The sequence below is a fragment of the Triticum aestivum genome, chromosome 1B (assembly GCF_018294505.1).
Source record: "Triticum aestivum cultivar Chinese Spring chromosome 1B, IWGSC CS RefSeq v2.1, whole genome shotgun sequence".
Taxonomy (NCBI): domain Eukaryota; kingdom Viridiplantae; phylum Streptophyta; class Magnoliopsida; order Poales; family Poaceae; genus Triticum; species Triticum aestivum.
The window spans coordinates 158,911,488-158,933,786 of NC_057795.1; the positions used below are offsets into that span (position 1 = coordinate 158,911,488).

General features: G+C 42.2%; 1 long non-coding RNA gene across 1 annotated transcript; it reads right to left on the reverse strand.

Moving 5' to 3' along the window:
- Nucleotides 1-2,254: 2,254 nt before the first annotated feature.
- Nucleotides 2,255-6,209, reverse strand: LOC123088683 (uncharacterized). Its single transcript, XR_006442005.1, has 3 exons — nucleotides 5,955-6,209; nucleotides 3,995-4,076; nucleotides 2,255-2,609 (listed from the first exon to the last, which is right to left on the reverse strand). It is a non-coding gene; the product is annotated as an uncharacterized lncRNA (long non-coding RNA).
- Between the last annotated feature and the right edge of the window lie 16,090 nt (nucleotides 6,210-22,299).

A 22,299-nucleotide genomic window follows, 5' to 3' on the forward strand; every position in this document is an offset into this window, starting at 1 on the left:
GACGGCGAACGATTGATGATCGTTCGCACGTACCGGACGTGTTGTTTCGCGGAATACAATCACAGTCACTGCAAGGTCTTTGAGCAGGATCCCAGCTTCTCTGGGCCTTCAGAAATTTTTGACTGGAGGCTGGTAAGTAGCCTTGGTACACGCTCTCTGTTTGTGGGACTGAATTATCTGATTAACCAGGAGATAACCGATGGCAAGGATCATGATGGCAACGCGGTTTCCTTCATCAGGCAAAACTGTGTGTACACAGCATACCATGTGTCTCTGCATGTACCATACCCTGATATGTGCCGCCACGCTCTGCAGCCCAAAGTAGGAGAGAGGGTCACAAGTATCAGACTTCGACCTGCTAGCTGGAGTTTCCCCCGTCAGGCACCCATCTAGTTCAAGCCGTCAGCCAATCTCCACAGCTTAATAAATAGTAACATCTAACTGAGCCAGTTAGTTAGATGCGTACACTTGGTGTAGTAGGATCTTCATTTAGTTTGATGCATACACTTGTTCTTTTTTGGTAGCCCTTTTGTAATAATGGCCGATGTTTGGTTTGGAAGAGAGAGCTGCATCTTCACTCTTCTGGCCTGCTTACTACTTCTGTTGCACCCCCAACCCTGGTTGCTGCTGCTGTTTTTTTCAATATACAATCAGTAGTACATTTCGTCAGTTGGTTGAATAAATGTGTTGTTAGAACGACAAACACAATGTTTTGGAAGGCCTTGCATGGCTTGATCCTTAGTGCCCCGTACCATATGTAACACATACTATTTTTCGTACGGAACACATTTCCACTTGTTGATAACATGCAGCCCACTGATGAAGGCCCAATAGCGGAGCCCATGATTAACTGGAAAGGAGGCTCTCACATGAATCCGGCCCAGGTACATGCTCATGGTCCCCTAAACATAAATAAGTAAATAAATAAATAAAGCTAAATGCTCATGCACCAGTTCTTTAAATTCATGATTTAACAGGAGGATATTATTTCCTATGATAGTGTTGTTTCATTCAGTCAATATTATTCTTAGGCAAAGATAGCGACCCGTCTTCTTTCTTCCAACATTTTCTTCCTGCAACCAGCGGACCCATGCAAATCATAGTCAACATCGTAAATAGTTCCGGTCCATTTTTATTTTTCGATAAGAATGTCCAACCCAGCCCAGCACATTGGCGACAACACTTTATCCTCCGCCTTGGTGCGCTCGCCGCGGCGCCACCGTCCGGCCCTGTCAACATAGTTTTTATTTGAAATGGTCCTGTCAACATAGTGAATCGGGAGAGAACTGTAGTTTTGAGTATGACAGTCGGACCCATCAGGTCCACTCCCGAACACAAGCAAGCGCTTCTTTTACTACTCAGATGCACCCCTCGTTTTTTAACTCTAATCCACCCTGTTGATATCCGGGACCAACATCATTTTTAGCACATAGTCAATTAACGAGAGAATTGCGCAACTTTTTTTTAGTAAATTCGGTGGAGCAGGCTATAAACTGGGTTGTGCGGTCTCTGTGGCCCATCTAACAACATGACCAGCCCAGCAGGTTTTTCTTTGGGAAAATAGGTAGCCCAGTATTTCTTTTTGAAGAATACCTAAGCTAGGCCTATTTGTTTTCTTCGACTTACTGGGCTACAAATCTTTCAAGAAGAGGAAGGATGCATTCTGGCCTGGCCAAAGAGTATTGTCAGTGTCTGTTAAAAGTAATATCAAAGGGGTTGAAAATTCCAAAAAATTTATAGCAAATGGGATATTAGTTTCTTTTTTTGTTTTTGTTCTTCACTGATATTTTATAGTATTTCATTGGATTTAACATGACATAGTACTAATTTATTTTTAATTTGTTTTAGTATGGCTACTAATTTTTGGATTAAGAATATTTTGTTCCCCAGCCAAAATTTGCGAATTTTCAAAATTTCGCACATATTTAGTTAATTTTTTTAACCCTGGTACTGACCAGGAATGGGAAGCAATTCTAAAAATGGAAAACGGGCTGCAATAATCTATCTATTATATAATTAAAATGATAGAAAACCAACGGTGATGATTTGGCATTGTTAAAACTAAGATGTATCAATGGTGAAGATCTAAAATGGGTTGATATTAGGAAAGTTCACATGGACGTGTACTATTGCACGTGAATATTTTTGCACCTGAAAGAAAAACTGAAGCGGACGTATACTATTGCACGTGGTATTAGGCAAGTGTACACAGACATATACTATTGCATGTGAAGGACTCTGAAACGGATTGCTATTAGTCAAGGATACGGTCATATACTATTGCAAACAGAATAATTTACAGCGGACAGTCATCCCTACAGAATTCAAACTCAGCAACCTTTGATTAATATAAAGGTTGGGGCAGACACCCCAGAACGCCCACGGAATAATAGACGCCGGAACACCCATTGAAGGGAGATCAACACAACAACATATCCACACAAATCGAAGGGGCGACATACGTCGGGACGCCCAGCACATCGAAGGACGGAAGAAGAAACGACCGAAACATCAAGTTTGGGTAATATATATAGCTTAAATCTTGAGGTCTGTTTACATCTTTCCATCCCTGCATGTCTTTGCAACCTCCTTATGAACACCATGTTTTCCTGTTCATTAACCATTAGTTAGAGCACTTCTTTCTAACCAAATTTCATTATTGTATTATCATATGAACCACTCCTTCTAAAATTGTTTTGAAGGCAACGTCTCTATGGCCTACACGAAGTTGAGTGAGTTAACCACAAGAGGATAGACATGGAATATTAAAGCCAAAGTAATGAGAATGTGGGACTCGATCAATCCTTCGACTGATGAACTTATAAGCATCGATATGATCTTGATGGATGAGCAGGTATTTTCTTCACATAATTAACAGTGGGGATTGTTTTATTGTTAAAATTACTACTAAGATTTTTCTTTCATTAAATTTTGAAGGGCCATACAGTTCATGCTACTATTTGGAAGAATCTAATAGACACTTACAGAGCAAAGATCAACGAGGGTTCTATATATGCTTTTAGCAATTTTAAAGTTGTAGATTCGACAAAATATCGACCAGTCAGCAATGAAATTAAAATTATTTTTTTATTCAACATAAAATTAAAGGAGATGAAAGGTTCATCGGATAATTTTCCAGATTACTACTTTGAGTTTGCTAACAAAGATACCCTACAAGAACGTCTAGAAAAAGACCAACAATGCTCAGGTATGTTGATAGTCATATTCTTACATCCAAGTGGGCAATTTAAATTTGATGTCATTTCTTGGTAGTTGTATTAATAAACTCAAATGAATAACTTTCTAATGTTTGAAGTCTTTAATCTTCTAATTTGTAGATGTCATTGGGTTACTTACCAAGATTAAGCCAATAGAATCAAGGATAACAAAGAAGAAAACACCTACAGATGTACGTCAGATTGAAATTCTAATGCCAGAGTAAGTGTATATCCATGTATCAACTTTTCACTAAAGCGTAAAGGCTGTTTTCTTCCACTTATATTATTATTACCATTATTTACTTTGGAATGAATTATTCAGGGGTGATAGAATCAGAGTATCATTATGGGGAAGATTAGCTCATCATTTAAGTGAGGATGTAATTGGCAATCAAACAATTATTATTGTTACCTCAACAATGGTGCAAAAATTCAATGGTAAGTTGAATATGTTTCCATGTCTTTTTTTCATACCAAAATAATAAATCTAACCAATTTATTGTTCATTAAATAGGTTTCTGCCTAAAGTCAACTAGCGCCACAAGATTATATACGAATCTAGATATACCCGAGACTTGGGAACTTCGTGCCAGGTATTAAGCACAATTTGTAGGTTCTAGTCATATAGAATTTCATAATATATCTTCATTTACTAACTTTTTTTATAGCCACTCCACCGAAGAAACTTTACCAAAAGTGATGGAGATAGATAAAAGTACTCAAAGGATGCTGGAAGATCAAATGTTTTACAGAAGAATAACCTTAAAAGAACTTACTGGAATTAGGCACGACAACCCAACAGATGAGGTAATGAATCAGAACTCCTCTAAGACATGATATTGTAGAAGCCTCCAATACCTACAGATGTATTTGACATATTTGTATGAGTGACTGCATATTCTTTAAAGAGCTATATTTTCTTCATCAACTTTCAGGACTTTGTGTTCACCACAATAGCTACAATTCATCGGTTACAAGAAAATATTCAATGGTGGTACATGTCATGCGATGTTTGCAACAAAACTGCTACAAAAGAATCACATAATTATTATTGCAAGAATTGTGATACGTATCCAGAAGGTTTAACACCTAGGTAAGCATATTCTCTTGATTTGACCATCATTATGTACTGTCACATTTGCATTACACTAACGAAATGTGATTCTAGGTATCGTATTCGGCTTCAAATTAGTGATCACAGTGCTACTACAAGTTGCACTTTATTTGATGAAGAGGCTGAAAGAATGCTCATTACATCAGTCTCATTCCTGTTGGATTCATTAGATGGAAAATCAGAAGAAGTCCCCAAGATTATACAAGAATTATGTGGACAAAGACTCATCTTTCGATTCAAACTCAACAATAAGAACCTCACTCTAGGCATGCAGAACTATGCAGTAAAGAAAATATTTGTGCCTGATGAGAAGCTTGAGAAGAGATACTTAGAGGATAAAGCTAAAGAGGTAATGGTCTATTAAACTATCAAATCTATTTAAACACCAATTATTATACTCTTTTATATGGAACTATTGAAGCAAGTATTTACAATTCTTGATTTATTGTGCTCAACATGATTTGATGGATGATGAAGTGGACAACATGTTAAAACAAGAAACAAAGAAATCGAATAAGCCAGTTAAAAAGGTGATTGAATACTGCACTGCACAAGCTTTTCTTTACATAAATTCATCTCTTAATTCATCCATTTATGTGATTTTTGCAGGTACAAATCTGCAAGTGTGAACTTAGCAAAAACATATGTGAGTTGGTCCCTGTGAAAGAGGAGCCAGAAGATAAAAGCAATGGGAGTACAGTACATCAGAAGGAGCATCAACATCAAAAATCATCAACGAGTGTCGATGGTGGGAAAAGGAGGCGAAGATCTGTTGTATTATCAGACTCGGAAGATGAAGAAGTGAAAAATAGTATATCTGAAAAATTAGAAAAGGCAGTGCCCAAAAGCACCAGAAGTGTTCATGCAAAAACCAAAAAGGCAAAAGTTGAACATGAAGGCTCCACAAGGATGACACGAAGTTTGACCAAAAAGACTAATAGCATCAAGATGATGTAATCGTCAACTCGAAGATCAAGTACGCCAAACAAGACCCAAGAGAGGAAGGACCTTTTCCAGAATTTTTTTGGGACGGTAGTTTATCCAATATTTATTATTTTAATGTATCCGAGAACTGGAATATTTAATGTGTTTTTATATATGATCAATATGTAGGAACAATATGACATTTTGTTTTCAAACAATTCAAGTATTGTATACTATTCAGAAGATAGAATGACCAGTACATTCATTTGATCTTATTCAATTTATTAGCATTGGATTTGTGTGGTTGGTCAAAGCTCTGATGTGTCTGCAACATTTGCTAAAGCATGGCCTAGAATATATGAGAACAAAAATGCTCAACAGTATTTGAAAAGATTGAGTTGGAAATCCATCTGGAATATTATGAATTTTTTTAATCAAAATCATCGACTGCGAATTGTTCCATATGAAGCCACAACGAAATTTAAAACGACGGAAAGATGGATTGAGCTTTTATCCGGGGCGTATATTATTACATCACGAACAATCATATGATGGGGACTCACAGACTTAAGCTTATTTCTTTCTCACTAACCCTCAAAAAATCCGACCAAAATTATTTTGTAGACAAAATGTATTTGGGCCAGACGCATACCTAGCTGAACTAGGTACTGATTAGGCAAGATAGTTGAAGGCCAAACCTGCGCTGCTACTTGAGGCATTGATGCACCCAGGTTCCGCTCTCCTTAGTGCCTGCTACGCCGCGCTGCTCCACGCAGGTCGATAGCTAATTGGTTCACCTCGCAAAAGCTTGCCTGTGCCGGCGTCTCCGTGCAGCCGCCGGCCACGCCACCGCATGCCCTCCTTGGCGCAAGAGAGGATCCAGTGAGAATCTTAGCCCAGCAGGTCGCTGGAAGCTAATCGGAAGCGATTTGCTCATCCGAAGAATATCCTTCTAGAAGAACTGTGTGGAAGAGGAATAGTCCATTGATATGAAGTGTGAGAAGATAATAAGCGGCATGGCAGGAATGATTTTTTTAATTCTTTTGGACAGCACTGCAGCAGGAGAGTTGAAGTGCGAATAAAATATAGTACATTTTTAGGGGAGCTAGACAGCTTTCTGACAGCCAAGCACAAGCCCAAATTAGCTCACTAATCAGAAGTTGTTGGTGTAGGACAAACTATTAGTCGTTGCTCAAAAAAGCTACTATTTATTCAAGCTAAATTTCCTTTAAAGACAATCCGTATTGTACTATCCGATTTTGACTCACTACATGATTCCTAATCCTACACGTCTAGGAAAACATCTAGCCATATCATTATACAAAGTGCATCATATCACATCCTACTAGCACAACAAGCCTCATCGCCGACTGATCCGTCTTCTCAAATTCGAACCAACTCAATGACTAAGCAAGCAAAGGTTTCAGGGTATTATATATTTCCTCTCTTTAATCTGTGCATTATTTTAGCTTCCTTATCAGCCAACATATTCTCATAAAACCTTTGTCCTCAGGTGATCTACATTAGTCAAATTGCTAGATCATAGTCTCAGAAAACAAACAAGAGGTATGGTCACATACACTTTTCCCTCTGTCTATATCACATAATCATCATTCAACCATAATTTTACAAGTCAGACATTCATAAATGACCCATGATGCACTTTATCAAAAGCTACTTTTTCATGATGTCGGGAAGATCAAACACAAGAGACGGCCAACAAATTGAAGGTATGGCAACAACTCCAGCAACTTGCATCCAATATACGCCGGCGACACCCAAACGATCAAAGGCACAAAGAAACGTCCGACGAACTGAAGACACAATATCAGCACCATCAGCCTCAGGTAATATCCCCATGCAATTCTTCATGTGTGTGCCTGCATTTTGATCTCAGCTCAACATTGCGTCAAAACTCTTCTCATACTGAACTATAAAATTCTTTTTCTTCATGCATCCTAACACTACCATGATAATAATGTCAAAGCTACAAAAAGAGCAACACGGTTGAACAATTATTGATTTATAGTTCCCTACCAGATAAACAACATTGATCTCCAGATGTACTGTATGTGACAACATCCATTAGTAGTCTCTTATATCACCAAATGCACTTGCATGCCTGTAAAGGAAAAACACTATTAAGTACTCTCTCTGTAGAGAAATATAAGAGTGTTTAGATCACTACTTTAGTAATCTAAACGCTATTATATTTCTTTATGGAGGGAGTACAACATAAATCATGTTACATGATACTATGTTAAGAAAACTATACGCACTGACGAAATCACATTTGCAGATATGAGAGTCCAACATACGTTAGACCCAGCTCACCAGACAAAAAGAAAGAAAGAACAACCTCTAAACTCAAGGGGTAGAAAGCGGACAAGGACTGCAGAGGGAAGAAGAAATGCGAACACAGAGGCTCCTAAACGATTGAGAAAGGCTAATGCTGAAGAAGATAGGGAATTGAAGCGCGCCAGAAGCGAAACCAACAAAAACAACACTAGAGTCAATGTTGGAGACAACAACAGAACCAAAACCTCGACAAGTGCTAATAGCAAGCCATGGAACTTCGGAAGGCCAACATACAAATGCCAATATTGCAAAGCATTGCTATGGTGTGAAGAAAGATTAAATTCAAACAAAGGAACTACGACACCCTCTTTTGGAATATGCTGCAAACAAGGGAAAATCGATCTGCCGCCACTAAGAGAACCTCCACCATACCTTAGAAACCTCTTAAGAAGTGAAGGGCAGGATTCGGTAAACTTCAAAGAAAATATAAGGTCATACAACTCAATGTTTTCATTCACATCGATGGGAGGAGCTGTGGACAAGGAAATAAACACTCGCAAAGGACCTTATGTTTTTCATTTGCATGGACAAAACTACCACCATATCGGAACTCTTTTGCCTCAAGGTACAGACAAACCTCAGTTCGCACAACTATACATCTATAATACCGAAATTGAGGTGGAAAACAGGATAAGTGCGTCAAGATGCAATGATAATAAATCAACAGTGAACCCCAACATCGTCAAAGAACTGAAGATAATGCTCGACGACAACAATATCCTCGCAAAAACATTCAGAATGGCAAGAGACAGATTCCAAGAAGGAGACTACCATGATTACACACTTCGGATACTAGGCAAAAGGAACGGAACACACAACCTTCCATCCGCATCTAAAGTTGCAGCATTGGTAGTAAGAGATCCAACCGGAGAGAGTAAAGGACGTGACATTGTTGTTGAGTACAAAAATATGGAGCCGCAAAGGATATCAGAGATCCACCCAAAATTCATGTCCATGCAATATCCGTTGTTGTTCCCATATGGAGAAGATGGTTTTAAACTTGAGATACCCTACAAGAAAACAAAAGGAGGTACAAACAGCAGGAAATACGTAACATTGTTGGACTACTATGCATTCTACCTACAGCAACGTCCTGATCAAGGAATGTTACTACTCAAGTCCGGGCATTTGTCACTGCAATTTTGGGTGGATGTATACACATGTATCGAGCAAAATAGACTAAACTGGATCCGACACAATCAAGGAAAGCTACGAACTGAACTTTACAGTGGATTACGGGATGCAATTGAGCGAGGGGACACAAGAACAGAGCAAGTTGGAAAGAGGATAATTGTGCCTTCATCTTTTACAGGTGGTAGAAGAAACAAGGCACACTATTTGCAAGATGCCTTTGCAATATGTCGTTGGGATGGATACCCAGACCTATTTATAACATTCACATGCAATGCAAAGTGGCCTGAGATCCAATACATGCTAGATGAAGCGGGAGGTGGCCAAAAGCCAGCCGATCGGCCAGATATTGTGGACAGAGTATTTATGATCAAACTAAAGGAGCTAATGAGAGACATAAAAGAAAAGAAATACTTTGGAGAAACAGTTGCAAGTAAGTACCATTGACTATCAATCTTTACTCTTTCTTGCATCATCTTATAGTCCGTCAGACTCCTGCTCTTTAGAAACATGCATCATCTTATACTCCGTAAGATTCTAGCTCTTTAGTAACATGCATTCTAATTTTAGCTAAATCTGACAAACTATTAATCAACTGCAGTCATCTACACAATAGAATTCCAGAAGAGAGGACTCCCGCATGCCCACATACTAATATTTTTGAAGGACAAAGACAAGTACCCGGAACCATCGCAAATCGACAAAATAATAAGCGTTGAGATCCCAAACAAGGATGAGGATCCAGAAGCATTTGAAGCTGTTGAGAACTTCATGATGCATGGCCCGTGCGGTGAGGCTAAGAAAAACTCACCATGCATGGTGGACCATAGATGCACCAAGCATTTCCCAAAAAGATACAATGTCAGCACTACCATTGACGAGGACGGATTTCCAGTATATAAAAGGAGGGATGACGGAAGGCAGATCAAAAAGGGAGGGGTGATGCTCGACAACAGATTTGTCGTGCCATACAACCGGAACCTTCTGGTCAAGTATCAAGCTCACATAAATGTCGAGTGGTGCAATAGGTCCAGATCAATCAAGTACCTATTTAAGTATATCCATAAAGACGACGACCATGTTACAGCCTTGCTCAAGGAAAGGGGCATGGCAAACGAAACTGACGAGATCAAGAAATACCTAGAGATGAGATACATATCAACATCAGAAGCATGCTAGAGGATATTTCAGTTTGATCTTTAGTATCGCGATCCAGCAGTTGAGAGGCTACCTTTCCATCTTGAAAATGAGCAACAAGTCGTCTTTCCAGACTCCACTGATCTTGAAAAGATAGTAACAAGGGACGGATCTAAAATCACCAAGTTCACTTAGTGGATGGAGGCAAATAAAATATACGAGCTAGGAAAAGGATTGACTTACGCAGAATTCCCTACAAAGTTTGTATGGAAAAGCGAAACAAAATGTTGGCAGAAGCGAAAAAGGGACTATGCAATTGGAAGAATCTACTATGCACATCCCGCAAGTGGCGAGAGATATCATATGAGGATGCTTCTAAACACCAAGAAAGGATGCACATCATTTAAGGACATTAGGACCGTTGATGGAGTCATTCACCCAACATACAAATCAGCATGCCAAGCCCTCGGATTTCTTGATGATGACACCGAGTGGATTGACTGTATCAATGAAGCATCAAGTTGGGCATCTGAAACACAACTACGTCAGTTATTCACCACCATATTGTCCCATTGCGAAGTCACAAACCCAAAAGTATTGTGGGATTCAACATGGGAGGCGTTGTGTGAAGATATGCAATATAAAAGAAGGACTATTCTAAACTTTCCAACACTTCGGCTTACAAACACACAGAAGAAAGCGTATGGTCTGATTGAGATAGAAAAACTGATGAGGCAAGTAGAAAAGTCACTAAAGGACTATCCAGACATAGAACTACCAAATGCCGCAGAGCTAGAAGAACTTGGGAACAGACTAATAAACGAAGAGGTCAACTACGACATGGACAAACTCAAGGATGAGCACAAAATCATACTAAACAATCTTAACCAAGACCAGAAAAAGGCCTATGATGCAATAATGGAGTCAGTCGACAAAGGCCTAGGAAAGCAGATATTTGTCGAAGGCTACGGTGGCACAGGAAAAACCTATCTATGGAAAGCAATAACGACAAAGCTAAGATCAGAGGGGAAGATAGTACTTGCAGTAGCATCATGTGGCATTGCAGCGTTGCTTCTCCAAGGTGGAAGAACAGCACACTCAAGGTTCCGTATTCCACTTAATATCACTGAAGAATCAACATGTGAAATAAAACAAGGCTCGCATTTGGCTGAACTGCTAAAGAAGACCTCACTTATATTGTGGGACGAGGCTCCTATGGCAAACAAACACTGCTTTGAGGCACTAGACAAAATCCTTAGAGATATTCTAAGGTTCACTAATGAAAACAGCGATGAAAAGCCATTTGGTGGAATGACAGTTATACTAGGAGGCGACTTCAGACAAATCCTGCCAGTTATAACCAAAGGAAGGAGAGAGCAGATAGTAAATGCTTCAATCAAAAGGTCATATCTGTGGAAACACTTTGAAATATTTGAGTTAACACAGAACATGCGGCTGAAGTGTTTGTCAGATGATCCAATACAAAAGCAAAAGGTCGCTGAATTTGCAGAGTGGATACTACAGATTGGCGATGGGAAAACAACATCAGATGAAGGAGAGGATTGGATAAAAATACCAAAAGACCTACTGCTAGAGAAAGGAGAAAATCGTAAGGAACAAATCGTCAAAAGCATATACCCAAATTTGCTGCAAAATTACCGTGAGCGGGATTACCTAGAAGAAAGAGCAATACTATGTCCAAGAAATGATACAGTCAAGGAGATAAATGACCACATAATGAGCCAAATACAAGGTGAAGAGGTGACATACCTAAGCCTGGACACAGTGTGCAAGGCAACGACAAATACCAACATCATGATGAACATGCAACCTACTGAGTTCCTCAACACCTTAACGTCCCCAGGAATACCAGACCATAAGTTAAAACTGAAGGTGGGTTTGCCGGTCATGCTACTACGCAACATCAACCAAGCAGCAGGTTTATGCAACGGTACAAGAATGACAATTACACAACTTGGAAACAAATACATCGAGACACAAATAATCACAGGAACACATGTCGGTGATAAGGTATACATACCTCGAATCATCATGTCACCAAGCGACTCAAAATGGCCATTCGTGCTGAAAATAAGGCAATATCCATTATCAGTGTGCTTTGCAATGACAATAAACAAGAGCCAAGGTCAGTCCTTAAACAAGGTAGGCATATATTTGCCTAAGCAAGTATTCTGCCATGGACAACTATATGTGGCACTATCAAGAGTGACAAACAAGGAAGGATTGAAGGTGCTGATCGATGACGAAGAGTGTCCAACCGAAGATGTCGCAAAGAATATTGTTTACAAAGAGATTTTTTAATTGATAGTGCAGTTCCTCAAGTCATTAGACAATTCATGTATAATTACATAGAGTCACAGACAACTTTACCATAAATTTTCAACAACACATTTACTTGGTTGGAATGTTAAATTTTTAAATACTCCCTCCGTTCCAAAATAGATGAACCTTTATACTAACTTTAGTACAAAGTTGAGTCATCTATTTTGGAACGGAGGGAGTAGTTATTAATCCATACATATATATGTTTGATCTTTCTGTAAAATATTAAATTTAAAATTAGTTATTTATCCTTGAATATTTTTAACACAAAAAATATCGCAGCAGATGAAACAATGAAATCACCAATGGATTCCACCTACAATAAGCTTTTCATAATCTCCCACATTATAGCCACAATCCACAACTAAAATATATTCATGGTTAATCTCAAAATCCAAATCTTTTAGAAATGTTCTATAGAAAGTTCACCGATTAATTCCCCTAAATAGCCATTACTAATCTCTCACAATCTAACACTCACATCTCTCTCACGAATAGTTTCTGATTCCCCAAATCTCCTCAATTTGTCTCTCTAAAAACATAGGCATTAGCCTCGTCGAGTGAATAAATGTATGCGTACATATGGATCTTTAATATTTCGATAAAATATATAAATTTATGTTCATCAGTTCTGTATCCGTGAACTAACTCTATCATGTTTGTACACATAAGTTCTTTCTACATTAACATTTCTATAAACGTAGAAGTAATTTCTGAGAGCAAAAAATACAGATCGTACCTTTTTCATTTGGCAATGGATATCAACTCTAATCCCTCTAATGAACAGTCCCCAATTCTCAATCTCTTTTGTATCAGATCCAAGAAAAAGTTCCTGCAGCAAGGAGATTTAAATATCTTCTTTACTAAATCTTGAGCGTGATTGTGTCATGGAGATTTTACCCAACAATTTCTAATCTGGGATGACATTTACCTCATGTGAGATGCACGAAAATTAGGGATTTACCTGTGAAGGGCTGAAGGCTCCCTCAAATCCATTCGAGAAAAGAGATCGAGAGTGACCCTGCGGCATACATCTTCCATCCGCTCAAGCTATGGTTGGCGGCGCCGAGCCAGCGACGAGCGCATGCGCTGGTGCTGCCACTGAAAAGCAGGGGAGAAGAGCTGCGCTAGAGGACTTCTTGGTTCGACCATTTACAAAATTAAGGCTGTGCTAAAAAAAATGAACAAAAGGAGCACGGTTTCTTGACGATATTTTGGTCCAGTCTAAGAAAAGAGTACGCATCTTCTCAAAAGAAAAAAGAATAGAGTACGCATGGAATCAACTTCACACATAGCCGTACAACTCCATATAAAAAAATAAATCTAAGCTTCTATTCCCTCCGTTCCTAAATATAAATCTTTTTAAAAATTCCAATATAGACTACATACGGAGCAAAATAAGTGAATGTACACTCTAAAATATGTCTATATACATTTGTATGTAGTCCGTATTAACATCTTAAAAAAGACTTATATTTAGAAACGGAGGGAGTAAAACACAATCACAAAAAAGTTTAAATCTATCATGCATAATTTTCATGAAATGAACAAAATGAGTACATAAATAGAAAGGGCATTTCCTTTCGATAGTTTTTATGTTAGCTAAATGGTTTGATTCTGAATTCTATATAAAAAATATATATATTAACACAATACAGACGCAGACACTCATATATGCACACATACACTCACTCCTATGAAGGCAGGCAAGCACACTCTACGAGTGGATTAAATAGACTAAGTCAGTCATCATCTTGAGATTCATAAAGTCAACACAGACAAATTCGTAGTCAACCAGACGTCTCCCCCCACTAAACGCACATTGCCAAATAGGCTAAAATAAATTAATGAAAATTCGAGCAATAGTGTCAAGTCAAGAATTTGAACGCCGATAAGCTGGGAATACCACTGCACTCCTAACTATATAACCATAGGCTGGTTCGCAACAAAAAACACAATACTTAATACCTTTAACACACACTCACAAAAACAATAAAAATATGTTAAAATAAATCTATCATATATAATTTTCATATAATGGAAAAAATAGCACATACAAAGGAAAAATAATTTCATGCTAAAATATTTAATGAATGCTAAAATATCACATCGTAATGTCCAATGCACAAATAAAGTCAAAATTCCAAGCCAATATAATCATAAATAAATAGTGTAGCCACGCAAATGCGCGGGTAGCTTCCCTAGTTTCCATATGAATTAGAAAATGAATAAAAGTTATAAAAATAATAGCAAATGGGCTATACACGACACCGATTTCGAGGCTGACTTGTTTACGCAAGGCTTTGTCAGTCAACACACGATTCTAGCAGCAGTGACTATTGGATGTCCATCCAACGGTCGACGTGCTTCTTCAATCTCTGATCTTTCTACTCCAGCCGCCTAAACTAGCGCCGGCGGGACTATCTGCTCCCTCCTCTTGTGGCCCGCTATGATGCCGCGCAGGCTTCCCTGGCCCACCCTACTCCCTCCGCTAGCCTGGCCGCACGCAATCAACTGCGTCCTTATTACGCAAAAAAAAATGATTCCTCCCACTGACATCTGGAGCGCACCGGTTGGGAGGCTGACCTGTGGGCCTACTAAGTTGACGTGTATGCACGGCTTGTCAACTTAGTCAACAAACGATTGTAGTAGCAGTAACCGTTGGATTTGAATCGAACGGTCCTGCTGCTTCTTCAAGTGCTGCTCTTCTTGCACCAGCCGCCCAAACCAGCGCCGGCGAGACCGCCTGCTCCTGCCTCCAGTGGCTGGCTGTGCTGCCGTTGAGGCCTCACCTTCCCCTACTACTCCCACCGCTAGCCAGGCCCTGCGGCGACGGCAGCCTCACACCGTAGCCGAACCAGTGAACCCTCCTACTCCTCTACGCGTGGGCATCCACTATCGCGTCTTCCCCGGCTCCACGTCGTCCCCTTCCTTCCTAGGCCTCACCGTCGTCCCACTGCCCTAGTGCTCTCGGCGCGGCGTGGTCAACGTGGTCAAGGAACAACTTCCATCAGAAGAGTACTGTACGTGGAGAGGCTGACAGCTGGGTCCACGGCAGCCGCAAGGAAGTGCCTCCTTATTACACGCAAAATAATTATTCCTCCACCTGACAGCAGGGACCCACCGGACGGGCCACCAGTATTTTGCTAAAAAAACATTTCCCCCTGACTGCTGGGACCCACCAGATGGGCCACCGTATTTCGCAAAAAAAATGGTCCCCCTGCTGTCAGTTCGGACCCACCGGAAGTGCCTCCTTATTACGCACAAAAAAATGAATACTCCACCGGCTAGCTGGGACCCACCTTGGTGGGAGGCTGACTTGTGGCCCTACTAAGTTGACGGGGACGGAGGGCTTTGTCAACTTAGTCAATATGAACGATTCTAGCTCCAGTGACCGTACGATGTCCATCCAACAGCCGTAGTGCTTCTTCAACCTCTTGTCTTGTTGCTCCAGCCGCCCAAAGCAGTGCCGGTCGTGCCGCATGCTCCTGCCTCCCGTGGCCGGCTGTGCTACCGCGGAGGCCTCACCGCCCCCTACTATTCCCACCGCTGGCCAGGCCATCCCTCTACTCACCCACACCCCTGTTATTCTGCGGCGACGGTACCCTCACACCGCAGCGAACCAGTGAACCCTCGTACTCCTCTACGCGTGGGCATCCACTGCCGAGTCTTCCCCGGCTCCACGTCGTCCCCTTCCTAGGCCTCGCCGTCGTCCACCGCCCTGGTGCTCTCGGCGCGGCGTGGTGAACGTGATCAAGGAACGGCTTCCATCGGACGTGAACTGTACGTGGAGAGACTGACAGCTGGGTCCACGGCCGCAGCAAGGACGTACCTCCTTATTACGCGCAAAATAATTATTCCTCCACCTGACAGCGGGGACCCACCGGACGGGCCACCGTATTTCGCGAAATAAACGTTTCCCCCTGACTGCTGGGACCCACCAGCTACATCTTCGCACGCAAGGAAGTGCGTCTGGGCAAAAAAAAAACGATTCGCCCCCTGACTACTGGGACCCACCAGCTACATCTTCGCACGCAAGGAAGTGCCTGACAGTCGAGACCCACCTGGTCGAAGCATACGTAGCGTTGTCATTCTGGTCGCGAACGTGTCCGTACATACTGGTCGATGTAGAGGCGCGCACCTGTCATAGTAGAGGCGCGCACGTAGCATGTACACGTACGTACAGCGGCCAGTGTGCAAGAAAGAAAATACGGCCACGTACGTACATACGGGCAGGGTCTCGAACGCCTACTCGCGCATACGTACGGCCAGGGCTCGTGTACATGTCCGGGTCGAACAGAGAAAATTGTCGTCGTCGTGTTCATGGGGAGCCAACCGGCTGGGCCGGAACGGAATGCGTCGTCGTGTTCATCGGGAGGCTTGGACGGAAACAGCCGATGGAAACGAGGCCTGGCGTACCGCAGAACAGAGGAAACGGCCTTGTGTTCGACCGGCCACGGTTGAAACGGGATCCTGTTCACCGGGAGGGGTCCGGTGTACCGCAAAACGGAGGAAACATACCTCCTACGGTCGAAACGGAGGTCCTGTTGATCGGGAGGGGTGTGGCGTACCGCAAAACAGAGGAAACGGACTTGTGTTGGAGCGCTACGGTCGAAACGGGGGTCCTGTTCATCGGGAGGGGTGTGGCGTACCGCAAAATGGGACTCCACGGGGTACTGTTCATCTCCACCATCGACCTCCTCCAGCCTCCACGGGCTACCATCGACCTCCTCCAGCCTCCACGGGCTCCTGTTCATCCAGCCTCCACCGTGCGCTGCTCCATCGGCTACTATTCAACCACCCCTCCACGGGCACCCCTCCATCGTCTACTGTTCATCCAGCCCTCCACGGGGTCGTCCTGTTCATCCAGCCCTCCACGGGTTCCTGTTCATCCAGCCCCAACCGGCTTGATCGATCGGGTCCTGTTCATGCAGAGGCAACGCCACCGCTCATTGTTCATCCAACCCCCCCCCCACAATGCTCACTGTTCATCTAGAGAGGCAGCATTGATCGACTTCAGTTAGCAGCAGTAGCGAAGGAATCGCTCGATCCGGTTCAGCTAACAGCCATCGATCGATCGCTAGGGTTCAGTAACGCATAGCCTGCAATGCAATTGCTCGTTCAGTTAGAGCCCAACGCCTCGCTCGGGTTCAGTTAGAGCCAATGCCTCGCACACACGCGCGTACGTGTATGAGAGAAACACGCATCGCTCGGCCCCCGACCACCCACCGTAACCGGGAACTCCCCGAAATTTTCCTCGCCCTCGCTTCTACCATGGTTTTTTCCATCATGGACGGCCCAAAGAATGTCATGCAGCTGTGTCTCCGGCCCGCCCAGGACGAAAAGCCCATTTTCTGTCATGATTTTTTGTCATAGAAGTAGGAGCCCACCACATCTATGATGATACCGGGTTTTGTCACAATTATCGTCATAGAAGTGTCATATGTATGACAGAAAAAAATTTCGTTCGGCCCAAAATGTCACGGATGTGTCTTTTTTTTGTAGTGCTCCCATCAGCAGTAGGACTCCCCCCTTGGGCGCACCATGAGAGGGCCGGCCCTCCCCTCCTCCACTCCTTTATATACGGGGGAGGGGGCACCCCATAGACACACAAGTTGATTGTTTAGCCATTGGCAGTGCCCCCCTCCACAGATTTCCACCTCGGTCATATCGTTGTATTGCTTAGGCGAAGCCCTGCTCGGTAACTTCATCATCACCGTCATCACACCGCCGTGATGACGAAACTCTCCCTCGACCTTAGCTGGATCTAGAGTTTGTGGGATGTCACCGAGCTGAACGTGTGCAGATCGCGAAGGTGCCGTACTTTTGGTACTAGGATCGGTCGGATCGTGAAGACGTACAACTACATCAACCGCATTGTCATAACGCTTCCGCTTTCGGTCTACGAGGGTACGTGGACAACACTCTCCCATCTCTTTGCTATGCATCAGCTAGATAGATCTTGCGTGTGCGTAGGATTTTTATTGATATTTTACTGCGTTTCCCAACAAAAAGTTCTCCTCTTATTTTTTTCTAGGTCAAAATGACCTATATACTCCCTCCGTCTAGGTTAGAAAGTCATCTTAGGTTGTGCACCGTGACCAAGGAGGAGGGAACGAGAGAACTTAATGTTCATTTGCTAATTAGTAGCATTGCTTGCAATGAACTAACCACTTCATGTCGTGTTTGGTAGTCTCAAGTCATTAAAAGCATGCACACCCCACATCTCTTATTGGTTGATATGTCAAGAAACAAAAAAAAAGGTAGAATTTAATGCATCGTGCCTAAGTGTTTTGGGATTACTTGGTTTTCGTAAGTTGATTTACACACCTAGACGGAGGGAGTACCAGAAGATGGGCACCGGAGGTGGGCCTGGGTGAGCACAACCCACCAGGGCGCGCCTGGGCTCCCTGGCGCGCCCAGGTGGGTTGTGCCCACCTGGTGGGCCCCCTCTGGTAGTTATTTGCTCCAATAATTCTCAAATATTTCATAAAAAATCCTCGTGAAGTCTCAGCTCATTTGGAGTTGTGCAGAATAGGTACCCTAACGTAGCTTTTTCAGGTCCAGATTTCCAGCTGCCAGAATTCTCCCTGTTTTTGTATACCTTGCATATTATGAGAGAAAAGGCTTTAGAATTACTCTAAAAAGCATTATTATGGATAAAAACATTATAAATAATAGTAAGAAAACATGATGCAAAATGGACGTATCAGTAGCTCCTGGGTATATGATACCATTGCGGTTGCTCACATTTGTAACTCAAAACAAGAGCTACGGAATAAGCGGAGACTGGCGAAGGACGAGGTGACGATGCGCATCAGGAATGGTTCCAAGGTCGATGTGATCGCCATCAGCACCCTACCTCTACATTGACCTTCAGGATTGGTTTTAAACCTCAATAATTGTTATTTAGTGCCAGCTTTGAGCATGAACATTGAATCTGGATCTCGTTTAATGCGAGATGGCTACTCATTTAAATCTGAGAATAATGGTTGTTCTATTTATATGAGAGATATGTTTTATGGTCATGCCCCACTAGTCAATGTTTTATTTTTATTGAATCTCGAACGTGATGTTACACATATTCATAGTGTGAATGCCAAAAGATGTAAGGTTGATAATGATAGTCCCACATACTTATGGCACTGCCGCCTTGGTCACATTGATCTCAAACGCATGAAGAAACTCCATGCAGATGGACTTTTGGAGTCTCTTGATTATGAATCATTTGACACGTGCGAACCATGCCTCATGGGCAAAATGACCAACACTCCATTTTCCGGAACAATGGAGCGAGCAACCAACTTATTGGAAATAATACATACTGATGCATGCATCCAATGAGCGTTGAGGCTCGCGGTGGCTATCGTTATGTTCTCACCCTCACTGATGACTTAAGCAGATATGGGTATGTCTACTTAATGAAACACAAGTCTGAGACCTTTGAAAAGTTCAAGGAATTTCAGAGCGAGGTAGAGAATCAATGTGCCAGGAAAATAAAGTTCTTACGATCAGATCATGGAGGAGAATACTTGAGTCACGAGTTTGGCACGCACTTAAGGAAATGCGGAATTGTTTCACAACTCACGCCGCCTGGAACACCTCAGCATAATGGTGTGTCCAAACATCATAACCGCACTCTATTGGATATGGTGCAATCTATGATTTCTCTTACCGATCTACCGCTGTCATTTTGGGGTTATGCTTTAGAGACAACCGCATTCACCTTAAATAGGGCACCGTCTAAATCCGTTGAGATGACACCGTATGAATTATGATTTGGGAATAAACATAAGCTGTTGTTTCTGAAAGTTTGCGGATGCGATGCTCATGTCAAGAAACTTCAACCTGAAAGGCTCGAACCCAAATCAGAAAAGTGCGTCTTCATAGGATATCCTAAGGAAACTATTGGGTATACCTTCTACCTCAGATCTAAAGGCAAGATCTTTCTTGCCAAGAATGGATCCTTTATGGAGAAAGAGTTTCTCTCAAAAGAAGTAAGTGGGAGGAAAGTAGAACTTGATGAGGTACCCCCTCTTGAACCGGAGAGTAGCGCAGCTCAGGAAGATGTTTCTGTGGTGCCTGCACCGACTACAGAGGAAGTTAATGATGATGACCATGAAACTTCAGGTCAAGTTGCTACTGAACTTCGTAGGTCCACGAGGACACGTTCCACACCAGAGTGGTATGGCAACCCTGTCCTGGAAATCATGTTGTTAGACAACGGTGAACCTTCGAACTATGAAGAAGCAATGGCGGGCCCGGATTCCAATAAATGGCTTGAAGCCATGAAATCCGAGATAGGATCCATGTATGAAAACAAAGTATGGACTTTGACGGACTTGCCCGATGATCGGCAAGCCATAGAGAATAAGTGGATCTTTAAGAAGAAGACTGACGTGAATGGTAATGTGACCGTCCATAAGGCTCGGCTTGTCGCTAAGGGTTATCGACAAGTTCAAGGGGTTGACTACGATGAGACCTTCTCAGCCATAGTGAAGCTGAAGTCCATCTGAATCATGTTAGCAATTGCCGCATTCTATAATTATGAGATCTGGCAAATAGACGTCAACACGACATTCCTTAACGGTTTCCTTAAGGAAGAATTGTATATGATGCAGCCGGAAGGTTTTGTCGATCCTAAGAATGCTAACAAAGTATGCAAGCTCCAGCGCTCCATCTATGGGCCGGTGCAAGCATCTTGGAGCTGGAACTTTCGCTTTGATGAAATGATCAAAGCGTTTGGGTTTATACAGACTTATGGAGAAGCCTGTATTTACAAGAAAGTGAGTGGGAGCTCTATAGCATTTCTTATATTATATGTGGATGACATACTGTTGATGGGAAATGGTATAGAACTTTTGAAAAGCATAAAGGCCTACTTGAATAAGTGTTTTTCAATGAAGGACCTTGGAGAAGCTGGTTACATATTAGGCATCAAGATCTATAGAGATAGATCGAGACGCCTCATTAGTCTTTCACAAAGCACATACCTTGACAAGATATTGAAGAAGTTCAATATGGATCAATCCAAGAAGGGGTTCTTGCCTGTATTGCAAGGTGTGAGATTGAGCGCAGCTCAACGCCCGACCTCGACAGAAGAAAGAGAAAAGATGAGTGTCATCCCCTATGCCTCGTCCATAGGCTCTATTATGTATGCCATGCTATGTACCAGACCTGATGTGAACCTTGCCATAAGTTTGGTAGGGAGGTACCAAAGTGATCCCGGAGTGGAACAGTAGACAACGGTCAAGAATATCCTGAAGTACCTAAAAAGGACTAAGGAGGTTTCTTGTTTATGGAGGTGATGAAAAGCTCGTCGTAAAGGGTTATGTCGATGCTAGCTTCGAGAAACAGATCTGGATGACTCCAAGTCACAAACCGGATATGTGTATATTTTGAATGGTGGGGCAGTCAGCTAGTGCAGTTGCAAGCAGAGGGTCGTGGCGGGATCTACATGTGAAGCGAAGTACATAGCTGCTTCAGAAGCAGCTCAGGAAGGAGTCTGGATGAAGGAGTTTATCACCGACCTAGGAGTGATTCCTAATGTGTCGGGCCCGATGACTCTCTTCTGTGACAACACTGGAGCTATTGCCATTGCCAAGGAGCCCAGGTTTCACAAGAAGGCCAAGCACATCAAGCGCCGCTTCCACTCCATTCGTTAATATATTCAAGATGGAGACATAGATATTTGTAAAGTACATACGAATCTAAATGTCGCAGATCCGTTGACTAAACCTCTTTCACGAGCAAAACATGATCAGCACTAGAACTCTATTGGTGTTTGATTCATCACAATGTAACTAGATCACTGACTCTAGTGCAAGTGGGAGACTATATGAAATATGCCCTAGAGGCAATAATAAAATAGTTATTTTTATATTTCCTTGTTCATGATAATTGTCCATTGTTCATGCTATAATTGTATTAACCGGAAACCGCAATACATGTGTGAGTGCATAGACCACAACATGTCCCTAGTGAGCCTCTGGTTGACTAGCTTGTTGATAATAGATGGTTGTGTTTCCTGACCATGGACATTGGATGTCGTTGATAACGGTATCACATCATTAG